This window comes from Sorex araneus, chromosome 8 (genome assembly GCF_027595985.1).
Source record: "Sorex araneus isolate mSorAra2 chromosome 8, mSorAra2.pri, whole genome shotgun sequence".
Lineage (NCBI taxonomy): Eukaryota > Metazoa > Chordata > Mammalia > Eulipotyphla > Soricidae > Sorex > Sorex araneus.
Window position 1 is genome coordinate 46,056,835 of NC_073309.1, and position 26,921 is coordinate 46,083,755.

The 26,921-nt window shown below is 63.2% G+C and overlaps 1 protein-coding gene across 2 annotated transcripts in view; it reads right to left on the reverse strand.

Annotated features, from left to right (window-relative positions):
• POU2F2 (POU class 2 homeobox 2) overlaps positions 1–26,641 on the reverse strand; it is a 63,058-nt gene extending 36,417 nt beyond the window's left edge. The window contains exons 1-2 of one of the 2 annotated variants that reach the window (XM_055146039.1): positions 26,415–26,641; positions 11,506–11,566 (exon numbers count right to left, since the gene is read on the reverse strand). The gene's annotated coding sequence lies outside the window, so the exon portion shown is untranslated. Of the gene's footprint in view, positions 1–11,505; positions 11,567–25,190; positions 25,256–26,414 lie in introns of those variants that run through there. The other variant, XM_055146040.1, reaches the window with a different exon arrangement.
• Positions 26,642–26,921: the final 280 nt, after the last annotated feature.

Here is a 26,921-nt window from a genome sequence, read left to right on the forward strand (position 1 = left end):
CTTCCAAAATAAGATGTGGCTTGGGCTACTCTCAGCGTCTGTGGAGCTTGCTGAGTCCTTGCTGTGTGTATTTGAAAAAGCCACTCAAGCTCTCTGTGCCCCTTCCAGGATGAGGTGGGTGGCCTTTGAGGAGTTTGCCTCAGGCACTGATCTACAGACCTTTATTTTGGGGGGTGATGGGGGAGAGCTTGGGGGACCACACGTAGAATCCAGGATCGAACCTTGGTCAACAACATACAAGTGAAGGGCCCATGTCCCGAGATTCTGTTGACCTCCTTGGAGAAGTCTTCTCCCAGGGAAGGGGGCTGCCCCAACCATGAGAAAGTGCCCGACACCATGGGGACCAAATGCTGAGCTCGGGGCACTTACAGAAAGCAAGGGACCTGGGGACACGTGGAGGTTCCTGCCCTGACTACCAGCCAGCAGGAGTCCTGCCAGAGAAGCACCCAGAACCCCTGGGAACAGACCCACATGCAGATGAGGCTTCTGATGCACCACTGGCTAGAACTGTCCAACGGGGCTCACCGGACGTTCCTCCCCCCATATGGCCACACAGTGCTTTTCCCTCTCCTGACCTTCCACCCACTGGCCAGGGACATCGACATCAGGGACAAGGACTGGACGGGGGCTTAGACGGTCATGTCCCCATCCCTGGATCAGGGGTCACCCGCACTTCGTGCATGACCCGCCCTGCCCTGAAGGGGTTGGTGATCACAGGCGGGCCACCTGGCGCCCCTCCCAGGAGCCTGAGCGGTGCTGTGGGCTGTGTCCTCACTGTGCCGGGCCTGTGTGCCCACCGTCTTATCTCCTCCTGCCCGCCTCGATGCCAAGCTGAGCTCTTCCTCGGGAGGGAGGCGTCGGCTCCTCTTCCCCCGCCTCTGGAGTGCGTGTGGATGCCCCACTCCCCTCCATGGCCCCCTCACCCCTCTCACTGCTGCCTCTCCAAGACCCCCTTGCTGCACCTCCCCTATCTGCCCATCAACTGATTGCGTCTCCCACGTTCCCCTCGGGCAGTGTCCCGGCCACTGTCCTGATTCTTGTTTGACCTTTTGCTTTGGGGAGGGACACACCCAGGGATGCTCAGGGCTGACTTGCAGCTCTGTGCTCAGGGATGACTCCTGGTGACTCTTGGGGGATCCGACATGGTGCCAGGGCTGGAACCTGGGTCGGCCACATGTAAGGGGAGTCCCTGCACCCCTGTCCTATCTCCGGCCCCCACTCCCTATTACTGTCTCTCCTGACGGGGTGCCCACCAGGGGGGATTTTGCCATGATAGTCATTCAAGGAGATCTTGCAGCCCGCTCCACCCTCTCGTGGGTCCTCCCGCTGTCGCACCCCTGCCTCTGCCCTTCAGGGCTCTATAGCTCCTCAGCTCGAGCAGGACCGAGCACCTGGGCAGGGCACCAGTGCCCTGAGCCTCAGTTTCCACTTCTGTCGAGCCTGGGTGACTCTGTTCCATGCAGAGTGTCAGGGAAGCCGAACACACAGCGGTCTCTTCAAGTCTGAAAGCTCTGGGACCCCGAGTGCAGGCGGGGCTGGGATGCAGGCAGGGCCGTGCGTCCGGGACACAGCCTGCTGTCAGTTCCCTGGCTCTGCCCCTCTGCAAGAAACTGAGGCTCAGAGATGAGACCCCACCTTTCCGCGGGGTCCCCCAGTCCAATGCCATGGCAGCACCAGGACTGGAACCACCTGTGTGGAGGCAGGGACCTGCCCTCTATGATGAACTCTGGACCACCATTGTGTGTGTGGGGGGGGGGGCGCAGAGAGAGGGAGCTGGTAAGGCAGACCAGCGGGTCTGAGAGCCTCGGTGTGCCCTGTCTGTCCAGCAAGACGATGACTAGTGCCACCAGCATGGGTGGCTGGGGCCTTGGATAGGACAGGTAGGAAGCCCAGGAGAGGGACAGCTGTGTGGGTTATGGGACCAAAGTCCTGGGGGGCCGCCGGGGGGGAGAAGAACAAGAAGGGCAATCACAGAGGACAGCTCAGAAGAGGAGGCACATCTGCAGCCCCCTGGGAAGGACACGCAGGACCGAGCTGGCCCTTCCGTCTCCACTGCCACCTGCCAGAGCCCAGCTCAGCCTCCGCGCAGGCCCCCCGGTGAGAACTATCTCCCAGGTGGCTCCCCACCAGTGTCGGCGCTGAGGGGGGCATGTTTCGGCCTGAGTGAGCACATGGGATGTGTGGGTGGGGGCACTTGCTTCAGAGCACCACCAGCCTCTTCCCGCCTGCCCGGGGGGGCTGGCACCGAGCTCCTCATGCCCCCTTCCCAACCTGGAGGCCGGTGGGGGGAGGGTTGCGAGGCCTCGGAATGAAATATGGGCACTGCGGGAGGGAGGGGAGAGCTGAGTCCTCCCCAGAGGCGGTGGCCTCCTCCCCAGCCTCCTCCCTCCAGCACGGGCATCTCTCGAACCCCCTTTTCGAGTGTGGCCACTGAGGAAGGGCCGAGGGGTGCAGACAGGCAGACAGGAGTGCTGTGTCTGCAGGGAGAGCCTCTGAGCTGGGGTTGCAGTGGGTGAGCGGGCGCCGCGGCTTTCTCCAGCTGCCTCTTCCCAAGTTCAGAACAGGGGTGAGGGCAGACATGTCAGGGGCGTGGGACCGTGGGGTGGCCCTGCTCCCCAGGCTGGGAGCCTGGAAGGCATTGGTCTCCACAGGAGGGGCTTCACTTGGGGAAACTGAGGCTCAGGGCAGGAAAGCCAAAGCACCTCACCCCCCCACCACCACACACACAGAGGCAGATGGATGTACCCAGCTCTGTCCCTGCAGGGCTTGGCCCTAACTCTCCTGGAGAGCAGAAGGGCCTGGGACTTTCCGTCCCTCTGCACCACCCACCCCTCCCAGGGCCGCACTGGCTTCCATGGCTTCAGGAGACAGAGATGGAGCATGTGTGAGACAGGTGGGGAGGGATGCGTGAGGGAAAAAGCAAAGGGGCTGGAACGATAGCACAGCGGGTAGGGCATTTGCCTTGCACGCGGCCAAACCGAGTTCAATCCCCAGCATCCCATAGGGTCCCCCAAGCACCACCAGGAATGATACCTGAGTGCAGAGCCAGGAGTAAGCCCTGAGCATTGCCAGGTGTGACCCCAAAACAAAACCCCCAAAACAACAACAACCGGAAAAGCAAGCGGCAGGTCCAAAAAAAAAAAAAAAGAGGTGTGTGTGTGGGGGGAGGGTCTTGAATCCTGGGGGCTGTGGGGTGTGGGGAATAAAGGGGCTGCAGGCACACTGAGAGACAGAGACCGCAAGAGACAAAAGGCGAGGCTGGGGGGGGGGAGCAGGCAGGCCGGTGGGGCCTCCCTTCGGCTCACCCCACAGTCCTGGGAGGCGGCACTGCCCTCCCCGGGGCCGAACAAGGCGGAGGCAGGCGCGGAAGGGCATCCGAGCCCAGCCTGACCTGTGCTCCCCCCTCATCCCTAGCAGCTCCCCGACTTCAGTGTGGAAGGAGCAGCCCTGGAGGGGGTTGCGGGGGGCTGCAACCCGCCTGCTCCCCGCCCTGTGTCCAGCAGCTTTGCTGTGTCCCTGAATTTCCCCCCTCTGTTTCCCTCGACCAGTGTCCATTCTGCGTGCCCACCCCGCCACCTGTCCGCCTCCGGCACCCCCACCCTGTGCACACATCCCAAGCCCACCGTCCTCTCTACAGGTTTGGGGGTGAGGAGGGGCTGTGGCGGCGGTGGCCGCAGCTGAGGAGGAAGAGGAGGGCATGGCCGGTGCTGGTTCCGTGGTGGGGGGCAGTGGGAGGGGGTGGAGGGGGGCTGGGGGAGGGGTGGCGAGGCAGCGGGTTGAGGGGGGGGCAGGAGCGGGCTCACATTTGGCATTCAGGGCAGCTGACAATAAAAATGCTTTATTGCCAAGAAACTGGATCGATCGGGGCTGGAGGGGGCCGGCAGGGGGGACGCGGAGGGCTGGGCACAGAGGCCGGCGGCCGGGCCTCCGCAGCGACCAGGGCCCAGCCGCCCTCCCCCCTGCGCCCCCCTCCCCGCCTCCTGCCCTTTCTCTCTCCTGCAGCCACCGCTTAGTTCTTATTATATTTTTTCTTATATATTTTTCCCCCAGCTTCTGCTCCTGTTATTTTTTTTCTTTTAATTTTTTTTTTCAAACTCGGCCCACACTCCCGATGCCGCAGGCGGGTGGGGGTGGGGCTGAGGCTGGGGGGGGCCCACCCGTCCAGGCCCCTCTACCCACAACCCCCAGCCCTGGGCTCTGGGCCGAGCCCCACTTTCTCTCCACATCCCCCCATGCTTGCTGAGATCACCCCCCCCCAGCCCACCCCACGTGGCCACTCATCTCCTCCGGCTACTCATCCTGAGGCCCCCCCACCTCACACCCCCTACCCAGGGCGCCAAGCCCGGCTGGACTTCCCTCCCCTCCCCCCTACCTGGGCCCCTGCTCGCTCCCAGAGCCATTTGGCTGATGGTCAGACCTGTCCGTCAGGGGCGCTCGGAGCCCCTGGGGACGCAGATGGGAGGAGGGAAGGGGAGAGGTCGGGGGTCAGGCCACGTCCCCTCAGCTTGGCTCTCTCCCCTCCCCCTCCCTAACAAAGGGAGCAGCAGCCCCAACGCTGGGGGGGGTCTGCCTGGTGCTCGGGGAGGCCAGTGGGCGAGGGGCTGTGGCCACGGGGATGGCCACGGGCAGGAGGCGGGTGGGGCCTCCCCCTCAGGTCAAGGCTAAGGTGACTCCCCAGGCTGGAGGGAGGAGGGTCTGCACAGACAAAGAACAGAGCCCCGGGGAGGGGGGCTGGGGTCCGCACCTGGGACCCGCAGTCCCGGCTGGGCTGAGGAAGGGCCGCAGGCACCCCTCGGGCCTGGGCTCACCCTGAGGCAGCCCAGCCTCCCCCTGTGCCTCGGGTCCGGGATCTGGGGTCTTCCGAAGCCTTCTGGGCTGGGCAGGGAAATGCGGGGGAACCAAGGTCCAGAGAAAGGAGAGTCGGGGGTGGGGTCCAGAATGGGGCACCCACCCAGAGTGCACCTCCCTTCCCTACCCTCCTCCCTAGGAGACCCCCCCCCCCGCAACACACACACAGTCAGTTTCACCCAGACCCCATCAGGGAGGTTCAGAGGACTGAGGAGAGGGACAGGTGTGGAAGGTTCCAGAGAGCAGGAACCTGGGCTGGTGGGGGCGGGGACCAGGAGAAAGAGATTCCGAGCTGGCCTGTCTCTAGCTCTGTGTGGACAGGGCTGGGGACGGCAGGAAGCCCTGGCCAGGGAGCCAGGAAAGGGGGTTGACCATCCGAGAGGGTGTTCCCTCTGCCCATAGTCACACAGCATCCGAGGAGTCACCCTCCTCCTCACCTGTTTTAACCCCACCAACACAGGCCCCCGACTCTGTGCCCCCCAACACAGCCTCCAGCCAGCCCCCCCGTGGAGACCTGGGGGGGCCAGGGTGGGGAACGGGCACGGGGAGAAAGGACCAAGGAGACAGCCACAGAGGGGCCGGCCCCGGACCCGCAGCCCAGAGGAAGAAGGGGTGGATTCGGGCCTCTCTGAGGAGGGGGCGGCCGGGACAGGCCTCCCCAGGCTGCCAAGGAGGCCCCAGCTGGGCTAAGGACTATCGGGGTCCCGCAGCCCTCCCCCAAACCTCCCCTCCCTTCGCTCCCTCTTTCTCGGCTGGCTATCGACCGGCCTGTGACATGGTGGATCAATACGGCAGGGATATAAAGCCGCCGGCCGCCGCCGCCGCCGCTCTCTCTCTCTCCCCGCTTGCCTCGCCTCCCCTTCCCGCCGCTGCACCCACGCCCCCCTCTGAGGGGGCAGGGTCCCCCCAACCCCGAACCCCCGACTCCGCAGCAGTGGGGGAGCTTAGGGAGGCCGAGAGAGCTTGGACGGCCAGGAGAGGGGTGAGTAAGGCAGTGGGCAAGGCAGCAGCTGGGCAGGGGGGGTCACGGTGGCAGGTAAGGGGGCCGGGACCGCCGGGGGACAGTGCCCTGGAGAGCACAGGCAGCGGCGTGCGGAGCCGGGGGCCCTCGGATGGAGCCAGGGCGCTGGAGGCAGGCAGGGGCCCTGGGGAGTGGGGAGACACTTCCGCGCCCAGGGGTCCGGGAAGGCCCCTGTAAGCAGATGCCCAGGACAGCGGCCTCCCCAGGCCGACTGCAGTCCCCCCACCCCGGCCGACCTGCGTGCTGGCCCTGGACTCTTCGAGGGCAGACCCCCAGCCTGGCCTGCACCGGTACCCCCAGTGGGCCCCCAGCGCCAGGGGAAGGTGGCAGTGTGTGCACGCGTGTCCCTGCTCCTCGTGCCTGGGTTTCCCCGGAGCATGCGGGCCCAGCAGGGAGAGCCTGGCCCCCACCCCGTGTCCCACCCCCACGTTCGCATCTGTGTGACCCTGAGACTTGGGGTGTGTCCCAGGAGCCCCCTCCCTGCACGTGTCCCCAAATGTCTGAGTGGGGTCACGCTGGCTGAGCCCTCAGCGAGATGAAGTGGGGGGCTGGGGGGCAGGCAGGGGCCTCTGACACCAGGTCCTGGGGTGGCCGTGCACAGGGTACCCTGTGTGCAGGGAGGAGCCTGTAAGGTGTAGGGGTCCCGGCCTGGGGGGTGACCCCTGTCCATCCCAGGAGTGGCTCCGGTGTGGCAACCCTGTGTGCTAAGGGCTGAGAGCAGGCTGGAAACTCTGGGAGGGTCCCTGTGTGCCTGCCGTGGTGGGCTCGGAGCGGGGGTGGTGTCGAGGCAGCAGACGCCAGTATGGGGGGATGCTGGCCGCCGGTCTGCTGTGGGGCTCCTTGTCCCCAGACCTCAACGTGAGGGCCTGTATCCCCCTCGCCTCCCTCCTGTATGGCCGAGGGGCCCCAGAGTCGCACCAGGTGGGCTGGGGGTTCTCCCCCCTCCCCCCGGTGGCTCCAGACCGCTGCTCCTAGCACCCCCTGCTCTGGCGGAGGTCACCTCAACTCACCAAGCGACCTCCGTCCCTCCCAACCCCCCCAGCGCCACCCGCTCCCCCCGCCCTCCCCCACCACAAGTCCAGTCCAACCCAGACAAAAGCAATTACTCCTGAGGTTGGATGTGAGTGTGGGTGTCAGAGACAGAAAAAAAGGGGGGAAGGGAGGGGGAGCGACACACACACACACACACACACACACACACACACACACACACACACGCAGAGGCAGGGACCGAGCCGAGACCCCAGGAGACGGGGAAGGAGCCGGGGCGAGTGCGAGACAGCCATGAAAGAGAAGGGAAGGGACAGGGATGGCCGCGGAGGACAGGCACGCGGGGAGGGGCGGCAGGACACAGAAACAGAGACAGAGGGGGACAGGGACTGGGCTGGGAGGAGCTTGAAAGGGCGGGGTCCGGAGGGAAGGGGAGGAGGGGCAAAGATTCAGGGGGGCAGAGGGGGCTGAGTTTGGTGCTCCCCACACCAATTTGTGTGTCTGCGTGTGGACATGTGGGCGCTTCTCACACATATACATGTGGGCGCTTCTCACACATATACGTGCACCTCACAGTGCCCGGCACACGTGTCTCACGTACATGCCTCGCACACATGCCCACACACATGCCTCACACATGTGCCCTGCACACATGCCTTACACATATACCCACACACATGCCTCACACAAACCTCATGCATGTGCCTCACACACGTGCCCTGAACACACATGTCCCCCACATGTGTCTTGCACACATGCCCCACACATGTGCCCCGCACAAGTACCTCAGACACATGCCTCACACACATGCCTCACACACAGGCAGTCCTTGCTTCCCCAGCCTTCCTTTCCCTGCACTCTCTGGCCCTTGTGAACAGGAGGAGCTCTGTGTGTGTGTGTGTGTGTGTGTGTGTGTGTGTGTGTGTGTGTGTGTGTTGGGGGCGGGGGAACAAGATGGACACTCAGGCGGGGACCGCAGCTGGGCTTCCTGATGCTGGGACACAGATGTCCCTCCCACACGCCCTGCCACCCTCTCTCCCCACACTGAGGGATACCGAGGGGGACTCGTTCTTGCTCCCCAAGCACAGCGGCAGGGGTGGTGGGGCCCCGTCTCTCTCCTGCTGCACTTGGGGCTCCACTCTTCCATCTCTGTGTCCCTTTGTCCCCCGTCCCAGCAGCACCCTCCCTCCTGCGTCTGCTCTGGATGTGCCCCCGGACCCCCCAGGAGTCTCTCTGCCAGCCAGCTCCCCCTGGGGTGTCTCTGGCCTCCTGTCTACATGTGTCCCAAGTGTCCCAGGAAGAGGAGGGGGAGGGCAGGCGGGGGGAGGGGCTCCCCTCTTTCCCTTTCCTTCAAGAGCTTTTTCTCTTCCTCAGCCCCTTCCTGCCCACCGGGTCCCCGTGTGGTGGTCTCTTGGGACAGAAAGCCAGACGCAGACAGCACGCGCCCGGCGTGGAAGACTGGACACCAGTGGCAGTGCCGAACCCCGAGCCCTCAGCGGGAGTTGGGAGAAAGGAGGGGCCACGGCCGCCCGGCACCCCGATGCAGGAGGAGGGGAAGGAAGCAGAGAGGAGACCCCCAGGGCCACCGGAGTCAGCCCGGCGTGCCTCAGAGCCTGACCCCTGGGATCAGCATGTGGCACTGGGGTCTGTCTTCGCCGTCTGTGTGACTGTCTGTTGCGGGGGGGCCCAGGGCCCGCAGTCCCAGAGGCTGCAGGACACGTGGGTCCCGTTTCTCACCACACCCGGACCCCCGCTGTGCGGCACAGCAGGGAAAGCGGCCTCGAGAGACTGAGCCCCGCATGCGGGGTCGTCAGCCGCCTCCCAGCACCCTGGTGCTTCAGCAGACAGGAGCATCAGCACACGCTCCCCCCAACTCCATCTACACCCTGGCCCCGACACTGACGGCCGCCACTCTCTTTTGAAAGCCCTGGCTCCAGGCCTGCGGGAAAACAGACGGGTACCGCCTAGGGCCCCCCACTCCCGCACTGCCCCCTGCTGAAGGACGGCCTCCCCACTGCCTGCAAGCTGGCCTCACTCCAGGCCGGTGCTGGAAGCCCCCCCAGCTCAGCTCCTGCTTCTGCACAGCCCGACTCACGTGTTACCCTAAGCCTGCTCTGTGACTCCAGGCCTGATCCCCTCAGAAGGTCAGAGCACACGAAGGGGGACGTGGAGGGACATGCCCCCACCTGACTTGGGAGGGACTTGAGTGCCCCAGGGTGCAGCTGTACCCCAATAGTGAAAGCCAGCCGAGCCTGCCACCTCCCCCTCCCCACCTGTCCAGCCAGACCCCGCTCTTTGGCTTCTCCTGACCTCTCAGGACCCCCCTCCCCCACACAGTCCCCTCGGACTCCTGGGACCTCCCAGGTGGCTCGTCACCCTCTCCCTCGCTGCTCTCAGGCCCCCCAGGTTCAAACTGGTGGCTTTGTACCCATCTTCTCACCCCGGGAGGCTCCCCTTGGTACCCCTGGACACCGGCTGCAGGAATAAACGGGCGGCTCTGGGCTCTGCCATCTGTGTGCTCACGTTTCAATCCATTCCCCAGACACGACCGAGCAGAACAAATGCCTGGACCTGGAACCCACCTGGCCGGCTAGAGGAGTCCCCCTCGATGTCCATGGGAGCCCCGATTCCATTTACCTGGTGGCTAGCTGGACAGCAGCCCCGAGCAGCCCCGCTGCTTCGTCCACTGCCTCAGTTCTAGCAAAACACCCGCAAGTAGCCCCAGTATCGTCTAGGATTGACCATCACCCTTCACTGTTACACATTTTTGTGGGGGAGGTTTGATTTCTGGCCACGCTGGGCAGTGCTCAGGGGCTACTCCCAGCTCAGTGCTCAGGGGTCACTCAGTGCTGGGGATCAGACCTGGCACTCAACCTGTGGAGCTCTCTGGATCCCCCAGTTACATTTTTCACAGGGGCTGCATGCAGTGGGCCTGGAGTCCTGGGGTCACTCCAGGTGAGGCTGGGAGGGGGTTCAGGCGACCTGCCCCCACAGCCAGCGTGCCCCACGTCTTGGCTAGACGAACACAGACGAGCTGCCATCCTGTTCTGCCTCAGTTTCCTCCTCTTGCCATGGCTGACCCACACCCCTTCCCCAGAGTTCCCAGGAGGGCCAGCCTCATACCTGGCACGGAATGTCAGTGTCCTCAGGAGGACGCAGCAGCCGCTGCCTGGTGTGCCTGGGAAAGCTGGCACACTGAGGTGGCCCAAAGGGCTAAGCACTGGCAAGGCAGGCAGGATGCCCGGACCCTAACCCCAGCATGGTCCCTTTAGCTTCGAGCCCCTGAAGCCCTGAGTCCCGTGCACGCACGCGCGCGCACACACAAGCACACACAGACATACACAAACAAAAAACTTGAGTACTACTTAACCTCCGGCAGTCTAAGCACAATACTAAAACCAGCAACCTGATCACGACCTTCTCCAGCTCTGAAAACAACGTCCTTCAAACGCCTGCAGACTTCAACCCGAACCCGACGCCTGGGCACAGCCCAAAGCCAGCAAAAGTTTCCTGCAGCGATGAGGCTTTACAGCCGGGAAGCTCCCTGAGGCTCCCTCCCACGCAGAGCAGCCCCCTCCGCAGGGCTCTGAGACCCCCCTCCCCCTGGAGGAAGCTGCCTGCACCTCCAACTGGGTGCCTTCTCTGGGCAAGTGTCCCGCAGCTGGAGCACTCATGGGGAGGAGGGGGTCTTCTCCGGGGAGAAAGGCCACGGCCATGGCTGTTTGAGCTGAAATCTATGGGCCAAAAAGGAACTGAAGTGTGTGGTTTGAAACTTTCCCCTCAGTGCACACGTGTAGCACTAAGCCACTGCACAGCCGTCTGGCGGGTATCCGGGCTGTGCTTTATGATCAGAAAATCCTCAGGACCAGAGACATGGTGCAAGGGATAAGGGACTTTTGCCTTGCAGAACCTGGCAGGACTCAGGTTCAATCCCGGGCAACCAGGAGAGACCCTCGAGCACAGAGCCAGCAGAAAGCCTTGAGCACTGGTGGGGGTGTCTCCAAAACAACAAAATATTTTTTAAAAATAATAAAATAAAATCAGAAAATCCTGGGTTGTGGAGATCTCTTGAAGGGCTTTGCATGCCGGGGACCTGGATTCAGTCCCGAGCACTGAATGGGCCCCTGAGCACCCCAGCATTGTGTGAACTGAAAAGCCAAAATAATAATAATAATTTTTTTTTACTGGAAAGTCTGGAGAGTGAGGGCGGCTCCCACAGGGGCTGATGAATGGAGCTGGTGGGGGAAGTGGCCCCGTCTCCACATACGTGCGCGTCCCCCGACAACCCCAGCACACCATGGGCTGACCTGAACTCTAGCCCTTACCTGCTTTATGGGGTGCACGTGAGACCCCCCAGGTGCCCAAAGCCTTGAGGGAGCTCCTCTGGTCTGCACTCATGTAGGGGGCACCTCTGCAGATGGGGGAGGGGTGCAGGCAACAGTTCCACCAACATTGTGTGGTGGGTGCAGACAGGGAAACTGAGGCTCCCTAGAGTGGCCCCCACAGTCTTTTCTCAGCTGCCTGAGGAGACAGAGCCCTGACCGGGCCCCCCACAGGGGGGCGTGGCCCAGATGAGTGGGGAAGGAGTCCCCTAACCCCCGCCCCGGGAAGAGGAGGGGAGAGCAGGGGGCCGGGACAGCCCTTACCTCTTAGGTAGACGCAGCGAAGCTAATACATTCAGGCCACCAACCCGGTCCAGCCGAGAACCTGGAGAGAGAGGACACGGGTCAGTGCGGGGGGCCTGTGTCTTCCCTGCCGCCACACACTTCTGAGTCAGGGACTCAGGGAGCCCCGGTAGAGTTGGCGGGTGTAGACAGCATGTGTGGGGGGTAATAAACTAGCAGTACAGGCAGTGTGGACAGAAGGGGCATGGAGGGCCAGAGGGAGCCCTTTCTGCAGGGCCGTCTCTGCTGGCTCATTCCTGGGGTGCTTCCAGCAGAGTTCCTGGCCCCGCACAGGTGCCACGCTCTCTGCCCAGTCTGTGAAGGGGTGCCAGGCAGGCTGGGGTGAGCGAATCAAGGAGGCCTTCAGGGCCTGGGAAACAGGAGGGACTGTGGGACATGGACACGGAAGGCACAGCCCAGGCCTGGCAGGCAAGTTCACTTTCTTTTAATTTTCATCTTGGGTTACACCTGGCGATGCACAGGGGTCACTCCTGGCTCTGCACTCAGAAATTTCTCCTGGCAGTGCTCAGGGGACCCTATGGGATGCTGGGAATTGAACCCGGGCGGCTGTGTGCAAGGCAAACGCCCTACCCGCTGTGCTATCGCTCCAGCCCCAAGTTAACTTTTTTGTCTGCTCCCTGCAGAGACTGGGCTGAGGGCCTCCAGCTCAACAACTCAACTTTTTAGTCAGCCAGAGAGAGAGGGACTCACCTCTGCTGGCCCTGGGTCTGCCGAGATGGGCTCAAGGGAGAGAGGCTGGGCACAGCCGCTGGGGCGTGGGGAGTGGACATGCCCCGTCTTTCTAGCCTGTTTTTTTGTTGGTTTGTTTTGGGGGAACACCCCATGATGTTCAGGGCTTCCTATGGGGTTTTGGGAATCGAACCCAGGTCGGTCGCATGTAAGGCAAGCGCCCTCCCTGCTGTGCTATGACTCTAGGCTCATGTCTAACTGAACACACTTTGTGGGAAGGATGGAGATGACAGCCAGGTCCAAGGAAGAGCCCGGCCCCTAAAAAGGGTGTGTGCTGGGGGCCTCCCTGAGCCCGGTAAGGACGCACAGGGACCCACTTCACAGACAAGATCAATGAGGTGCCCCCACTTCCAGAACCAGGCCCAGCTCCTGGGGGTACAGCCAGGAGTCCCGTCTTCCTGTGGGTGCCCCCTGAGACAAACTGTCTGAGCTCAGGGCCTCGCGGTGGGTCTGCAGAGAACCGGGGGAGTGGCAGAGGAGTGCCTGGTGCGGGCAGAGCCAAATTCCATGTTGGGTGCCCCCGGGTCCCTGGAGCACCTACGGGTGTCGCCCCTGAGCATGATGGGCTGGACCCTGAATGTTCCCCGCTGAATGTTCTGGGGTGGGGGCGCTCCCAAGAGAGGAGCCCGGGGGAAGAGGTATAAGCTGCCCAGGGAGCTTGAAGGGGGGTGGACTCCTCGATGCTGCAGACCCACGAGCATGGTGCCTAGTGGAGGCTGAGCCCTGGGGTGCCTGAGGACCCCTGGGCAGGGGAGGGGGAGGGTGGTGTTAGTGCTGGCAGGACCGAAGTATAGGAGGGAAGAGAAAGCGGCAGAGAGCGAGACGAGGGTGAGGAGGGGCAGACAGATGGATGGACAGAGAGGAAGAGGATGGACAGGTGGGGATAGGAGACAAGAGAGAGTCATAGGCTGACACGCCAGAGAAAAACCCAAATGGCAATGAAGAGGGGAGACTGGGAAAAGGATTCGAGTCCGCCCAGCTCCCCCAGGCCCTCTGCTCCCCTACCTGGGGCTGGAAGGGGACCAAGCTCCCCGTCCCTGGGGGGAGGGAGGAGCTGGGGTTTCTCCCCCTTCGGGGCTGCCCCCACCCCCGCCCCGCCCCGGAGCTAATCAGCGGCTGTCATCTCCACCGTGAGGTCTTGGTTAAGGAGATTTAGGGCTGGGATCAATAGGAAATTTAAAAATCGATGCAGCGCGCAGGGCAAAATCGATGGCGTTTAATCGCCTTGCCGATTCCCAGTCAAAACAATTAGCCGCGCTGAGTGTTGAACACGGTGGCGACACGGCATTAACCGTCAATATTGGTGTAAGTGATGGTGGGGCGGGCAGGGGATCCCCGGGCCCGGGCGGGGGGCCTGCCGTCAGACAGTGCCACAGGCCCAGGGGTTTCCCCAAGGCGGAACCCCACGTCGGCAGAGCTGGGGTGCACCACTGAACCTGCCTCCCCCGGCCCCATCCCCTGGCCTCTATCTCCCCAACTGTACCTCTCCGGCCCGGCTGCTCCCCAGTCTGCTCCTCGGCCCTGCTCCCAGGCCCACACCCCGCCACGGCAGGGGGACAGCGCTGTACCCCAGCAGCGCCTGGATCCTGCCGGGTCGGCAAGAGGGTGGTAGCTACAAAAGCACTGTTTCACAGAAGGGGAAAGACTGAGAGACAGAGCGGGAGGAGCCGGCCCCCAATTTGGGGTTCAAAATCTCGGCATAGGAAGTGGAAGAGATGGGACTTGGAACCCCAATGTTTCTGGCTCCAAAGTCTGTGTGCCCCACCCATGCGCCCCAAGGAAGGGGAAATTCCCACGCTCCTCCTCTCAGGCTCCTCAGTGTTCACTGCTGCCCACCGGCCTGGCCATGAGCTCCAAGGGGTCACCTGGGGTCTGGCTTCTCTTGGGAGTCCCCCATCACCACGCAGCGTGGTGCTGAGCTGAAGTCTGGAACAGAGCCACGCCCCCGTCCCGAGACAGTCCCCTGAGGGGACTGAGAGCCGAATGACCGGCTCCCGCAGAGACCGAGTCCAATAAGTTTGGCAGGAGCTGTCTTGGCATATTTTGAGCAGATTCCGAGAGGGAAAGCCACTAGCTCAAGGTTACACAGCCAAGAGGGACAGTTCTTTGGACTGGACTCTGAGGGACACGGGTCACAGAGTAAACATCGCAAGTCTGCAAGCAAGAGCAAGTGGGGAATGGGTGTGCAGGAAGCGGGGTCCCAACAGAGGACCCCCCCAATAGGGCCAGGAGGCAGGGGAGTGGGGGACAATAAGAAAGGCAGGACAGAAGTGTTGTTGCAAGGGCTCTGGGCTCCAAACTGGCTGGATGGGATGGGGACAGCCACGGCGACACTCACTTCTTCCGCACCTGCCCACGGGCTCCCTATGTGGGGTGCAGAGGGGGCCCGGGTAGAGGCCTTTCCCGGCCACCTGCTCCCTAGATCGGAAGAGCAGGGCGGGGGTGTAGGAGGGGAGGAGGCCGCGAGATGAGTCGGGCATTGATCTGACAAGGTCCTAATCAAATGCTCAATATCGCTGACCTGACCACTTAACCTATTGATAAGCTGGCAAGGAAGGAGCAGTGGGAGAGAGCCAGGGAACCTGGGGGGGGGGCGCCTGCTCCTGGGCCTGGAAGGGGGTGGTCTCCTCCTTGAGGCCCCCACCTCCACGCTGACAGGTGACACAGTTTCTGTTTGGGGGCTGCTACTCGCGTCGCTGCCTCCTGTTGGCCCCTCAGCCATTCTGAGGGCGACCAGGGGTTCCCCCAGCTCCCAGGGGCCCGGGTCAGCTCTGCAGAGCCTGCAGAACTGCCCCTGGAGCCCCGGCCTCCTCATCACCTGTGACTGGATGATTAGAGAGGGGAACCCCGAGAAGCTCCCAGCTCTCCTCTGGGAATTGTTCCCGTAAAGTGACAGCCCTAGCTCAGGAAGACTTGGGGGCTATAGGAAGCACCCCCGAATACACCCCCAACTCAGGAGCAGATGCGCCCGTGGACACATCGCGGCCTAGGCATGGACTCCTTCCCACGCAGGGGAGCCCGGGGATCCTGCAGACAGAACCTGCACCCCAGCCCTGAGTGGTCTCCGCGCCCTGGGTCCCTCGGTCCACGGGTCTCTCCTCATCGGGCCTCCAGAGAAAAGCAGGGAGGGCCTAGGTCAGCATTCCCTGCGTGGCCTCAGGCGCCTGAATGCCCACCTTTCGGGGGCTGAACCCACAGGCAGAAAACGCTCTAGAAGGATAAACATAAGGTTTGGTTGTTGTTTCTGGGCCAAACAAGAGATTACAAAGCGTAGGGCACTTGCCATGCATGCAGCAACCCAGATCTGACCCCCAAAGTCCCTGAGCCCCACCAGGAGTGATCCCTGAGCGCAGAGCCAGGAGGACACCCTGACCACCACCCGGTGTGGCCCTCTGAGACCAAAACTCCTCCCCGAAAGGCTTCCCCCCCCTTTGTCTGGGGGATTTAATTAAACAATCATGGTGGGGTGTTCCCCTCAAATCTCGAAATTTCTGGATCTTTCCTTTTCCCACTTGCAAAGGCCCTGCTAGGGCATCCGTGGGGGCCTCCCCTGCCAGGCTCCTCTGTTCCCCTGTGCCCAGCCTAGCGTCGATGGCCAGCCCCGTGAAGGGCCCCTCTGACCCAGCAGAAAGGAGAGAGGACCCCCCACACACACCCCTGCAACTCCCGTATTCTGTGTTCTGAACTGCAGGAGGGGAAGCGAAGCCAAGGTTGGGAAAGCAGCTCCTGCAGGGACAGAGGCTGGGGTGCCCACTAGGGGTCTAGTGAGTGGTCGGGCGGGGGGACAGCCCACAGGGCCAGGGGAGCTCAAAAGCAGGGCACAGCCTCACCGTGCAGAGGTCTGGGGTTTCACTTCTGGCATGGCAATCAGGGTGGCACTGGAGGGCTCAGAATTATTGCTGGGCACATGTGGGAGTGGCCCCTGGGCCCCCAGACCACTACTTGTAGATGCCCCATCCCCCAGAGGGACAATGGAACAGTCATCTGCTTGCTGTGTGACCCTGGCATGCTGCTGCACCTCTCTGAGCTTTTGTTCCTTCAGACATAGGAGGGGAGAATCAGGACAGCTTTTTTTTTTTTTTTTTTTTTTTTTGCTTTTGGGTCATACCCAGTGATGCTCAAGAGTTACTCCTGGCTCTGCATTCAGGAATTCCTCCTGGTGGTGACGGACGGGGTGGGGGAGACCATATGGGATGCCAAGGATCGAACCTGGATCGGCCACGTGCAAGATGAACGCCCTACCCACTGTACTGTTGCCTGGCCAGGAATCAGGGTAGCCTTTTCCAGCTCTTCCTAGGAGCGTCAGAGGGCCAGGACTGAATGCGCGAGGGAACGAGCTTGGGAGGACCGGGTTCAGGTGCTGGTGTGAGGAGCAAGTGAGGGGGAAGGCAGTGAAGGCGAAAGGAGAAAGGAGGCCTGGGGCATTGCACCTGAAGGAGCACACGCAGAGACTGGGTTACTAAGGTCTTTTTCTTCCTCTTCCTTCCTTCCTCCTCCTCCCTTCCCTCTCCCTCTTTTCCTTCCTCCCTCCTCCCTCCCTTCCATCTCCTTCCTTTCTTCCTCTTCCTCTGTCCCTTCCTTCTCTCCCACCCTCTCTCCCTCCCTCCAGTCTTTCCTTCCTTCTTCCCTTTTTCCTTCCATCTCTCCCTCCCCCCATTCTGAGTCCGGCTCTAGGCCAGAACCTCAGCAGAACCTGCCGTTCTCACAGGAAGGACTCAGAAAGGGGAGTGGGGGCCGAGCAGGGTGGCCCCTCTCTGGGTGGTCTCCCAATTGTCTCTCGGCTCCCGCAGCGTCATGCAGGTGGGCTGTGACCATCTCTGGAGCTCTCAGTCCAATCTGGGCACCACGATGCTGGCGCCACCCGCGGGTGAGGGGGGGATGGCTCTCCTTGGGGTTTGGTTTGGTTTTGGGTTGGGGCGGAACTCCCGGCAGTGCTCCGGGCTTACTCCTGGTTCTGTGCTTAGGGATCACTCCTGACCGTGCTTGGGGAACCACAGGGAGAGATGCCAGTGCCTTCCCCACTGTCCTATCTCTCTGCCCCCTCCATGCCCCGTGGGGAATGCCGGTAGGGGCCCCAGGCCACAGCTGCCACAGTGTCGCCTCACGTGACCCCCTTCAACCCACCCAAACCTCATTTTGGTCAAGGCTTCAGAGGAGCAACATGAGGGGCTGGAGCCATAGCACAGCGGGTAGGGCGTTTGCCTTGCACGCAGCTGACCCGGGTTCAATTCCCAGCATCCCACATGGTCCCCCGAGAACCGCCAGGAGTTATTCCTGAGTGCAGAGCCAGGAGTAACCCCTGTGCATCGCCGGGTGTGACCCAAAAAGCAAAAATAAAAACAAAACAAAACAAAAAGGAGTGATGTGATTTGCCTGTGACTTCCTGGGCGGGATGCAGAGTGACCCCAAAGTCTGGAGTGTCCCCTCCAAGCCTGCAGAGTGTGTTTGGGGGGTGGGAGGAGGGTGACGGCCAGTCAAGTGGGGGTAAGTGGGTGCTTGGGGGCAGTGTCGAGGGGTGCGTGGGAGGACTAGGGGGTGCCTGCTCAGGGTGGGTCAGTGTAGCCTGTCCACAGCATCCAGGGTGGACAGCAGAAGCCGCTCCCCCCTTCTGCTGGCAGACCGGGGTGACAAGGGTAAGGACTAGCATGTGCCCCTGAGCACCTCCTGGTTCCAGGTCCACCTCGGGCCTCAGTGGATGGGGAGATGAGTCCCGTGGGGCTGGGCAGGTCCCAGGGGCTATGACTTGGAGGCTCGAGGTTAGGAGAAGGGCCTGTGGGGGTGTGGGGCAGGCTCTGAGCAGCCCCCCAGATAGAGAAAGGCAGGTCGAGCTCTCCCGGACAGGAAACGGGCAGGGGCGAGTCTGGGTGTGCTGTTTCCTGGGCCTGGGCTCTGTGTGGGGCCGCAGCTTACCTCCCTGTAGGCGCTGGTGCCCGGGCGCCCCTCCATGGCTTCTCTGTGCCCTAAGAAGGGGCTCAGCTGGGGAGACATCTCTGAGGCCTGGCATGCCCTGGGCTCCCTGCACCCAGCGCTGCAGGGTCCCCAAGTACCCCTGGAGCGTCCCCCGTGGCCCCCAGCATTGCCAGGCTGGGCTTCGTATTGCTTGCAGGAACCCGAGGAACCCCTCAGTAGGGCAGGAGAGACCCCTGAACAGTACCAAGAAGGTGCTAGGAGCTTTGTCTGCCCACACTAGGGCACCTTTCAGCCTGGGAAGGGCTTGGCACCTCCTGGGGTCAGCCCCGGCCACGGGAGGCCTCAGGGAAAGGCACAGTATTAGCGGCCACTGATGGATGGTGCTCCCCGGACCACACCCCAGCAATCTCCACTGGGGGCCAGGTATAGCTGTTGGGGGGCCCCAGGAGAAGGAGCAGGGGAGGGAGGTCAGCAGAGGCTGCCGTGGCCCCTCCCCACCTCCTGCTGCCCCTCCTCCACCCTGATTTACCTGACTGAGGCCCTGCTCATTCCTGGGGTTCTTTCTTCAAGAGCCTTCCATCTGAGAGCACCTCCCATTCCTCCTCTCCTGGTCACACAACACCTGGTCTTCCCCCTGCAAGCCCCCTGCCCCCTGCCGCATCGCCTCTTCTTCCTGGGGCTCTGTCAACCCTTCCCTCATTGCCTTCAGAGGCACCCGGGCACCTGGCTGCAGGCTGGAGTAAGGCAGCATTCCCAGAGGGTGGGGACCCCCGTCCCCCATCATTTGTTCCTGCTTGTGGGAGGAAGGCCTGGGGCGTTCAGCGTGGATGTCTCTTCCCTAAGCTGCTCCCCCATCTCTGCTCCATCTCCCTAGGACTGTGCTACCTTGACAGGAAGGGCCTTGGCACCCCACCTAAGCTTCTGGGGTGCCCGCCCTCCTTCAAAAGTCCTAAAAACCCTGTCTCCATCTCACCGTCCCTAAATCATCGCTCCCTGCACCTCCCACCTTTGGCCCCTTCCTTCCAGACTCAGCATCGCCCCACTTCCTTCTCACCCTGGAAGGAGGTCATGGCAGAATCGGGGAGGGAGGGCGGTGCTCTAGGGCCTCTGGCACATGGGTGCTTCCTCAGGGGACTGAGTGGCCCATGGGCACATGGGCTGGGGTGTTGCTGTGTTGCTGGAGGTATCTGCAGAAGCTCTGCTCTGGGGATGTTGGGTCCCTCCCAGTCCAGGGGCTGGTGGGAACTGGCCATGTGCTGGGGGTGGGAATGGGGGTGTTTACTCATCTTGTTTCCTAGAGCAGAGTCCATTCCCGCTGGCCTGTGAGCTCGTGTCTGGGTCCACAGGTAGCGATGGTGTCTGTGTCTTTTCCCAGCTTTGACCTGTCTAGTTGGTGTTTAGGAGGCTGTGTGTGTGTGTGTGTGTTTGCATATATTTGTGTATTTTGGGACTGGGACAGTGGATACGTACATATCAGTCTATTTCAAAGCTTGCAGTGCGGGGCTCAGAGAGCGAGCAGAGAGATTCAGGTATTCGCTTTACATGCAGCCGACCTGGGTTTGATCCCCGGTACCACAGATGGTCGCCTGAGCCCCTGCGACGGGTGAGCCATGAGCACGGCAGAGCATGGCCTTCCCCCACCCCCAGATTTGCCTTTGGTGATCTCTGGAGTTTGGTGCGTGTGTACACGCATGCGAGTGGCTGGTGACACGGGCATACGGATACCTGTGTCTCTCCTGTCCCGGCTGCTGTCGCCTCCCTGCCCAGACCCCTTCTCCATCTCACACACGCTCAGCGTGCCATGTGCATGGGGAGGGCCCGGGGTGTCAGCGAGCTCTGGGTCAGAAGGTTAATTTCTCGGCAGCCAGGCAGGCTGGGCCCTGAGGGGAGTGGGGGGGAGGGGCTGGTCCCCACAGCCCCTCTGATAAATATGTATTTGGGGCTGCTGTGCTCAAAGGTCATGGGGGGGGGGGAGGAGGGGCGGCCTGCAATGCGCACGACTGCTGGGTCCCAGTCAGGCCTAGCCCTGGCCCTCAACCAAGCACAGGGATTCCGGCCATTCCAGCCCTGGAGGGCAGGACCCCAGCCTGTGGGCACCCAGACACCCATGGTGCCAAGGGTTGCACAAAGACGCCCAGCGGATGCAGGCAGCGTGGGGAGCGAAGTGCCACAGACGCCCCTTCTCCCTCATCCAACCTTCACCCCTCCCCCCATGCTAAAAAAGAAACCCCGGCACGTGGGGGCCAAGCACCTTCCCCCTACCCTGCACCTGATGGACACAGGCACCGCTCCCCGCGCCGCCCCCCCCCCCGCCCCGCGCACACACACATACACACACTCACACACAAAGGTGCAGGGGGGTTCCGACCAGGAAGGGCCCGGCCCTGCGCGCAAACACACCCAGACACAAAGGCCCGCACACGGAGGCCTCCCGTGAGTCCAGGAGCCACGAAGTTCTACCCACTCCGGGAGGCGCCCAGCGGCCCTGGCCGAAGAAGGCGTGTGCGCACGCGCGCGCTCACACCTACCGAGACCCGGGCGCGCCTGGGCTGCGCTCAGAGCCCGGCCAGGGTGGGCTCCTGCGCCCACGCCACCCGCTCAGGGGCCCTTCCCCGCGGGGCCGGGCTCTGGGCCAGCTCCAGCCCTGCACGCCATCATTGGTCCGGCCCCGAGTCACATCCATTGTGCAGCCTCCCCTCCTCGCTCGCTGGCCAGCCGTCTCGGCCACCGGCCGCCTCGGCCATTAGCCGCCTCCCGCCTCTGGCCTGCGTTTGCTGAATCGCCCTTACCTGGCAGAGCCGTCCAGACCACGGGAGCCCGTTCCGGTCTGCCCAGCCCTTTCCTCAAGGGAGTCTGCTGGCCCCCGGGGTGTGACCCGCGGCCCCTGCCTCACGGCCACCCCCCCTCGGCACACTGCTCATGCTGTCATTCTTCAATGACCGCCGGCCTGGCTGGTTCTGGTGGACCCGGAGACGGTGTGTGAGTGAGTGTGCGTGTGTGTGCGCGCCTGCTTGCAGGCATGTGTGGACAGCGGGACGGCTCCAGGCGTGCTCTGAGCCAAAAGGAGTGTGCGTGTGAGTGTGTGCATGTGTGTGCGCGCGCGAGCCTGTGTGTCAGCGTTGAGTGTGCGCCGGGGCCCGCGCGCCTGTGGAAACGGGCTCCGGGTGCCAGTGGCTGCGCTTCGAGTATGTGGCCCTGTACATGGGGAGTCGGGGCGTCCGGGGCTGCGTTTCCCTTGTGCGCACCTGTGTGTGCACGTGTGTGCGCCTCTCTGCAGAAGGGGCTCAGTGCAGAGGTCCAGGCTGGTGGCAGGGGGGTGGGGGCCTGGGGCTGCGCGGGGCAGCGGATGTGAGGAGCTAGCCGAGTGCGTCTGCTGACCCCTTTGCCTGTGTTTGTGAAAGTGACAGATGCTGCCTGCCCGGCCTCGCTGCTGCGGATTAAGTCCGAGAGCACCACATGAGTCCGCACGCCGGTGGGGGAGGGTCCCTGGCCGACCGCACACACTCACGCGCGTGCGTGTGTGTGCTGGGGCGGGGGAGGTTGTTGCCCACCGCAGGCCTGGCGGGACAGGATCCCAGGGACATGGGCCGTCCGGGGGAGGGGGGGACTGTACCTGAGTGGGTGCCAGGACGGAAGTCTGCAGGCGCACACTCATGGGTACCCCACGAACCCGAGGACCCACGACAGAGGATGGAGAGGAATGTGCATGCAAGTACATGTGATAACGTGTGTGCTCTCAATCAGACATGTGCACGGGATCCCGGGGCTGCTCTCGGTGACCCTGTCCTTCTACCTCTTCTTGTCCACGCCTGGGCGTCTCCATACCCCAGCTCCCTGCATACACGGAGGCTCCCAGGGGTCCCCCAGTCCCTTTGTGTGACCCCCCAGCACTCCTGAATCCCACGACTAGCTGTGACGGAGCCGTGAGTCCATGGGTGCCTCACGACTTCCCTCACGACTGGGGTGGGCCTGCTGCCATGCCCGGCTGGCTCAGGGAGCCACTTCTGGGTGACCCTCGCCAGCCCCTGCCCTGGGCTTGATGAGCGCTGAGATGTAGGAAGAGGCACATTCCCATCCCACATGTCTGGTGGGCTGCAGTGTGGGGACCGTGAGCACTTTGCACCCCTGTCTTTGCGTAGGCCCCTACCGAAACGGCCCGGGTGGGGCTGCTACCCTGTTTCACGGGCAGCCCCCCTTCAGGATACATGGTAAGACACAGCCCGCAGACCCTGGCTGAGTCCCCTGTCCTCCGCAGGCATCTATCCACCTGTCAGGGCTGGGAGAAGGACCCGTGGATGGACATGGTGGGTGGGAGGGAAAGGCTGGCGCTAGAACGAGGCGCGACCCTCAGACTGCTGGCCGGAGAGAGGCCAGACCTCGCTGCCGGCCCTCCTGGCTCTTTATGGGCTGTGAGGATGGTGTGGGCCGCAGACCCCACTGCGGGAGGGGGCGGCCCTGGGGCTGCTGTGGGAGCCAGCCCACGTGACGGGTGGGGGAGCCTGGTCATCCTGTTATTAGATCAGGAGGGGCTGGCCCATGGGGGGAATGACAGGTGATATATATTTAGAAGAAAGAACTGAGACCCCCACACCCACTCTCTGCTCTAACGATTCCCCGGGTTTTTCCACCCTTTTAAGCCTGGGGAAAAAAAAAAGAATCCTGGAAATGCAGCAGCACGGGTCAGATACGACAGCGGCTCCCTGGCCCTGTCCACGCAGCCTCTGGCGTGGCCATCTGCCCCCCCCCCCCGCCCCACGTACATTAGGATTATACATCAGGGCTCGGATGAGGTCTGTCTGGTAGGGTGTGGAGGCTGACCCCACCCCCAGCCCCCGAGTGGCTGTCGTGGATGGGGGAAGGGATTCCGTCCAGGGCCCCTGTCTACAAGGGGAAGAGTCTACCCCATGATGGAGGTGGGCTGACACGACCATGGAAGGACCCGTTGGAAATCAAGCCCGGCCAGCCCGCCGCCTGGGTCTCTCTCGCACACTTCTCGTGCCACCGTGGGCCGGGCACACATGCCATGCCCAAGTCCCTTCCCGATACCACACTCTCCAGAGGTGAGCGTAGCCCGGGCCCCCGAGGGTGACACTGCCACTGGAAACGGGGGTTGCGCCTCTGCCACGGGCACCCACCGTTATCCAGAAATCAGGATGCTGGTGCAGAACCCAGGGACGGGCCGCTGGAGAGATTGCCTGCTCCCCTGACCCACCTCCCCCTGGATGGCACCCCACCCCCAGGCCCTAACCCTGGACGCTTTGTTACCACGTAGAGTGGGGGACGGTTTCTGTGGGGGACTTTGGGTGGGAACGTGTTTGTGTATTTTGCTTCCATGAACCCCGCTTCTAGGGGACCGAATGCCCGCCAGTTCTGTGCTCCTCTCTCCCCCCTGGCCCTGGCTGCTCACCCTCTCTCTCTGCCCCCCCACCCCAGGCTGTGGAGGCCCCTAATAACACCCGCAACAACAATAGTCGGGGCTCCCTGCAGTCAGGCCACTTTCCCAGGTGACCTCGGGCAGCGCGGCCTGTCCTATGCACGCACACCGCCCTCCAACCGGGGGCCCGCACACATGCACACCAAGCCTCTGTGCCCACCACGCCGCCCCGATGGACTCGGACCCCCCCCACCCCGGCGCCGGGCCTGCACGCACACACGCCAGCTTCACATGGCAGCGCCCCCTCATCCCCCACGCACACGCACATCCCGGGAGCCATGACCATCAGGATGACGGAAGGAACAAGAAAAATACACACATGACTCCCGCGCACACATCCTCCACAATGGGGGACCCCTCTGACCGGGATCCCCGCCTCCCCCCACACCCCCCTACCACCTTAGCTGAGGCGGCCAGGCCCCGCGCACAGTCAGCCCACCCAGAACAGCCCTGGCCACATGGACACACAGGCCTGATCCACACGCCCCACTGCCTGCCGCCATGGCCGGACTTGGTCCACGCCAGCCCCCCATTGCGCACTGCTGCCTACTCCGCTGACCTGAGGGGGGTGGGGGGGTCGAGTACCTGCCAGAAGGGCCAGGGATTCAAAGAAACTGAGTTCAGCGATTCATTTGGCTGGGGCTCCCCAACTCCACAGGCCCCGGGATTGGGGGGAAGAAGCAGGGAGCGGTCAGCAGGCCAGAGGCTTTCTCTTAGGGGTTTGTCCCCGGGACTCCGGGAGCCTCTGGGGGAACCACCCCCAGGATTTCCCTGTTCCCCGCTCCCTGTCCACACCCAGCTCTCTCCAGGAGCTCTGGAACCAGGACCCCAGTCAGCGACCCCAGGACTTCTCTGGAGAGGAAAGGGGAGACCCAGGCCCAGAGCACGGGGAAATGAGGTTGGCAAAGTGGGGGCGGGGGCGTGGAGGGGGTGGGGGAAGGTGTTGGTGGGAACTTGGGGGCTTCTTATCTCTGCTCAGAGTCCCTCTCCCTGTCACGCCAATGCTACAAAGTGATGAATAAATGAAATTGAGGGAGGGGACCGCAGGACAGGGGACAAGGGAGATGAGTGGCAGGGAGGAGAGGGAAGAAAAGGAGAAAGGGGGGGGAGGGAAAAAAAGGGAGGAAAGGGAAGGGAGGGTGGAGAGGATAAAGATACGGGGGAGAGAAAAACTCAGGGAGGGGCCCTGGGGCCAGGAGGAAGAGAGAAACTGGAAACAGGGGGAAAGAGAAGGAGAAGCTGGCCGAGGAGATGGAGGAAAGAGGAGCCGAGAAAGGACAAGAGAGGAAGAAAAGAGAAGGGGGCGAAGGGGCAAGCGGAGGCAGCCAAAGGGGTTCCCCAAGTTACAGACTTTGCCCAGAAGACTGAGGGGCGCACGCTGGCTCCCCAACATCACTCCTGGTCCAAAGCGCCGCTGCCTGCTCCGGACCCAACCGCCTCGGCTTCTGGGCGCCCATCCCGGCCGCTCCCGCTCCTGCCGGCCACCCTTCCGGCAGCCCCGGGTACCCCATTTCCTTCGCTGGCCCCTCATTTCCACACCTCCCCACCCATGCCCGCTCCTGCGCCCTCTTACCTCTCCCCCCAAGCACCCTGCTTGCTTTGGAGCCTCACACAGCAGCACCAGCCACCGCCTCCTCCTCCTCCTCCTCCTCCTCCTCCTCCTCCTCCTCCTCCTCCTCCTCCTCCTCCTCCTCCTCCTCCTCCTCTTCACTACACCGGCCCCCACACCCCCAGCCAAGGCGGGAAATGGGCACCGCCGCCAGCCCCGGCCCCCTCTTGCCTCATTTTCTCCCCGGCCAGTCCCTGCCCCAAAAGCAGGATCCAGACGGGGATCCCGCCCTGCCCAGCCCCAGAGCCTGTCCAGAGACGCGAAGCCAGCGGGAGTGAGTGCCGCCCCCCTTGCTGACTGGAGGCTCCTGTTTTTTGTATTTGGTCGCCCGGCTCCCATGTATTTTATTTTCATCCGTTTTCTCTCCCCCCCCACCCTTTCTTTCCATTTTCCTTTCTTCCCTCTCCTCCACCCCCCAACCTGGGGTGGCAGCGGCCGCCGCCGACCGCGGGTCTCCTCGGCCGGCTCCGGCCGTCCGTGGCTCTTTCTCTGCGCCCGGCTCGCCTCCCTCCTTTCTCTCCTCTGTCTCATCTCTCGCTCCCGTCCTTTCCAATCCGCCTCAGCCTGCTGCGCTCTCCTCTGTCCGCTGCCTCTTCGTCCACACCGCGCCTTTCCCCATCCCTCTTGCCCCTTCTCCCCCCTTTTTCTTCCTCTTCTCCTCTTCGTCCCCATTTCTTCCCATCCCCCCCACCTCCACGCACATCTCTCCTTTGGTTCTCTCGCTGCCATCGAGAGCAAGCCGAACCCCCCACCCGCGCGCACACACACACACACATTCCCCAAATAATAAAAATACCCAGCCAGGGGGCAAAGCCCCGCCGCCGGGCGCCGGGAGGGGAGGCGAGAGGGCCGGGGCCCCGGCTGCCGGAGCGCGGTGCGCAGCGCGCGGCGCCCGCCCGGCTCCCCGCCCGGAGAGCCCTCTGCAATAGGCCGAGCCGGCTGCATTAAGCTTCTTGCAATCAATAAAGCGCGGGTCAGATTATGCAAAGCGCAGATATTAATATGCAAAGTTTTAAAGATTTTTAAATGGAAGGGCGAGCGCGGCGCGGGCGGGCGGGCAGGGGCTGCGAGGGGAGAGGGAGGAAGGGAGGGCGGGCGGGCGGGCGCGCAGGCGAGCTGGGGAGAGGAGGAGGCTGCCCGCCGCCCGCCCGCCCGCCCGCCCGGCTGCGCCGCGCCGCCTTGCCTTACCGCTGCTCCCATCGGTAGGCGCCGCTGTCTTCGCCATGCGCGTCAGCTGCACGGCTCCGAGGGGATGGCCGAGGAGGAGCCGCCGCCGCCAACGCTGCCCCCGCTCCCGCTCCCGCTCCCGCGCCCGCTCGCTGCCTGCTGCTGGCGCTGCTCTGGCCGCTGCTCCTCGCCTGAGCTGCCGGCGCGAGCCCAGGCGCGCGCCATCCCCGGCTCCCACCTTGTCCCCATGGCAACCCCGGGCCCAAGGATGCTCAGAGAGAGAGCGCGAGCGAGGGAGCGCGGGGGGAGCGAGGGAGAGGGAGAGGGCGGGGAGCGCAAGGGACACGGAGGCAGGGAGAGGCCTGAGAGCCACAGAGATACAGAGACCCACAGAGACGCGCAGAGACAGAGAGACATGCAGAGACAGAGAGACACGCAGAGACAGAGAGACGCACAGAGACAGAGGCGCTCTGCCAGGGAAGGCGGGGGAAGAGAGAGGGGGCCAGTAGATGGGGACACAGAGACGGG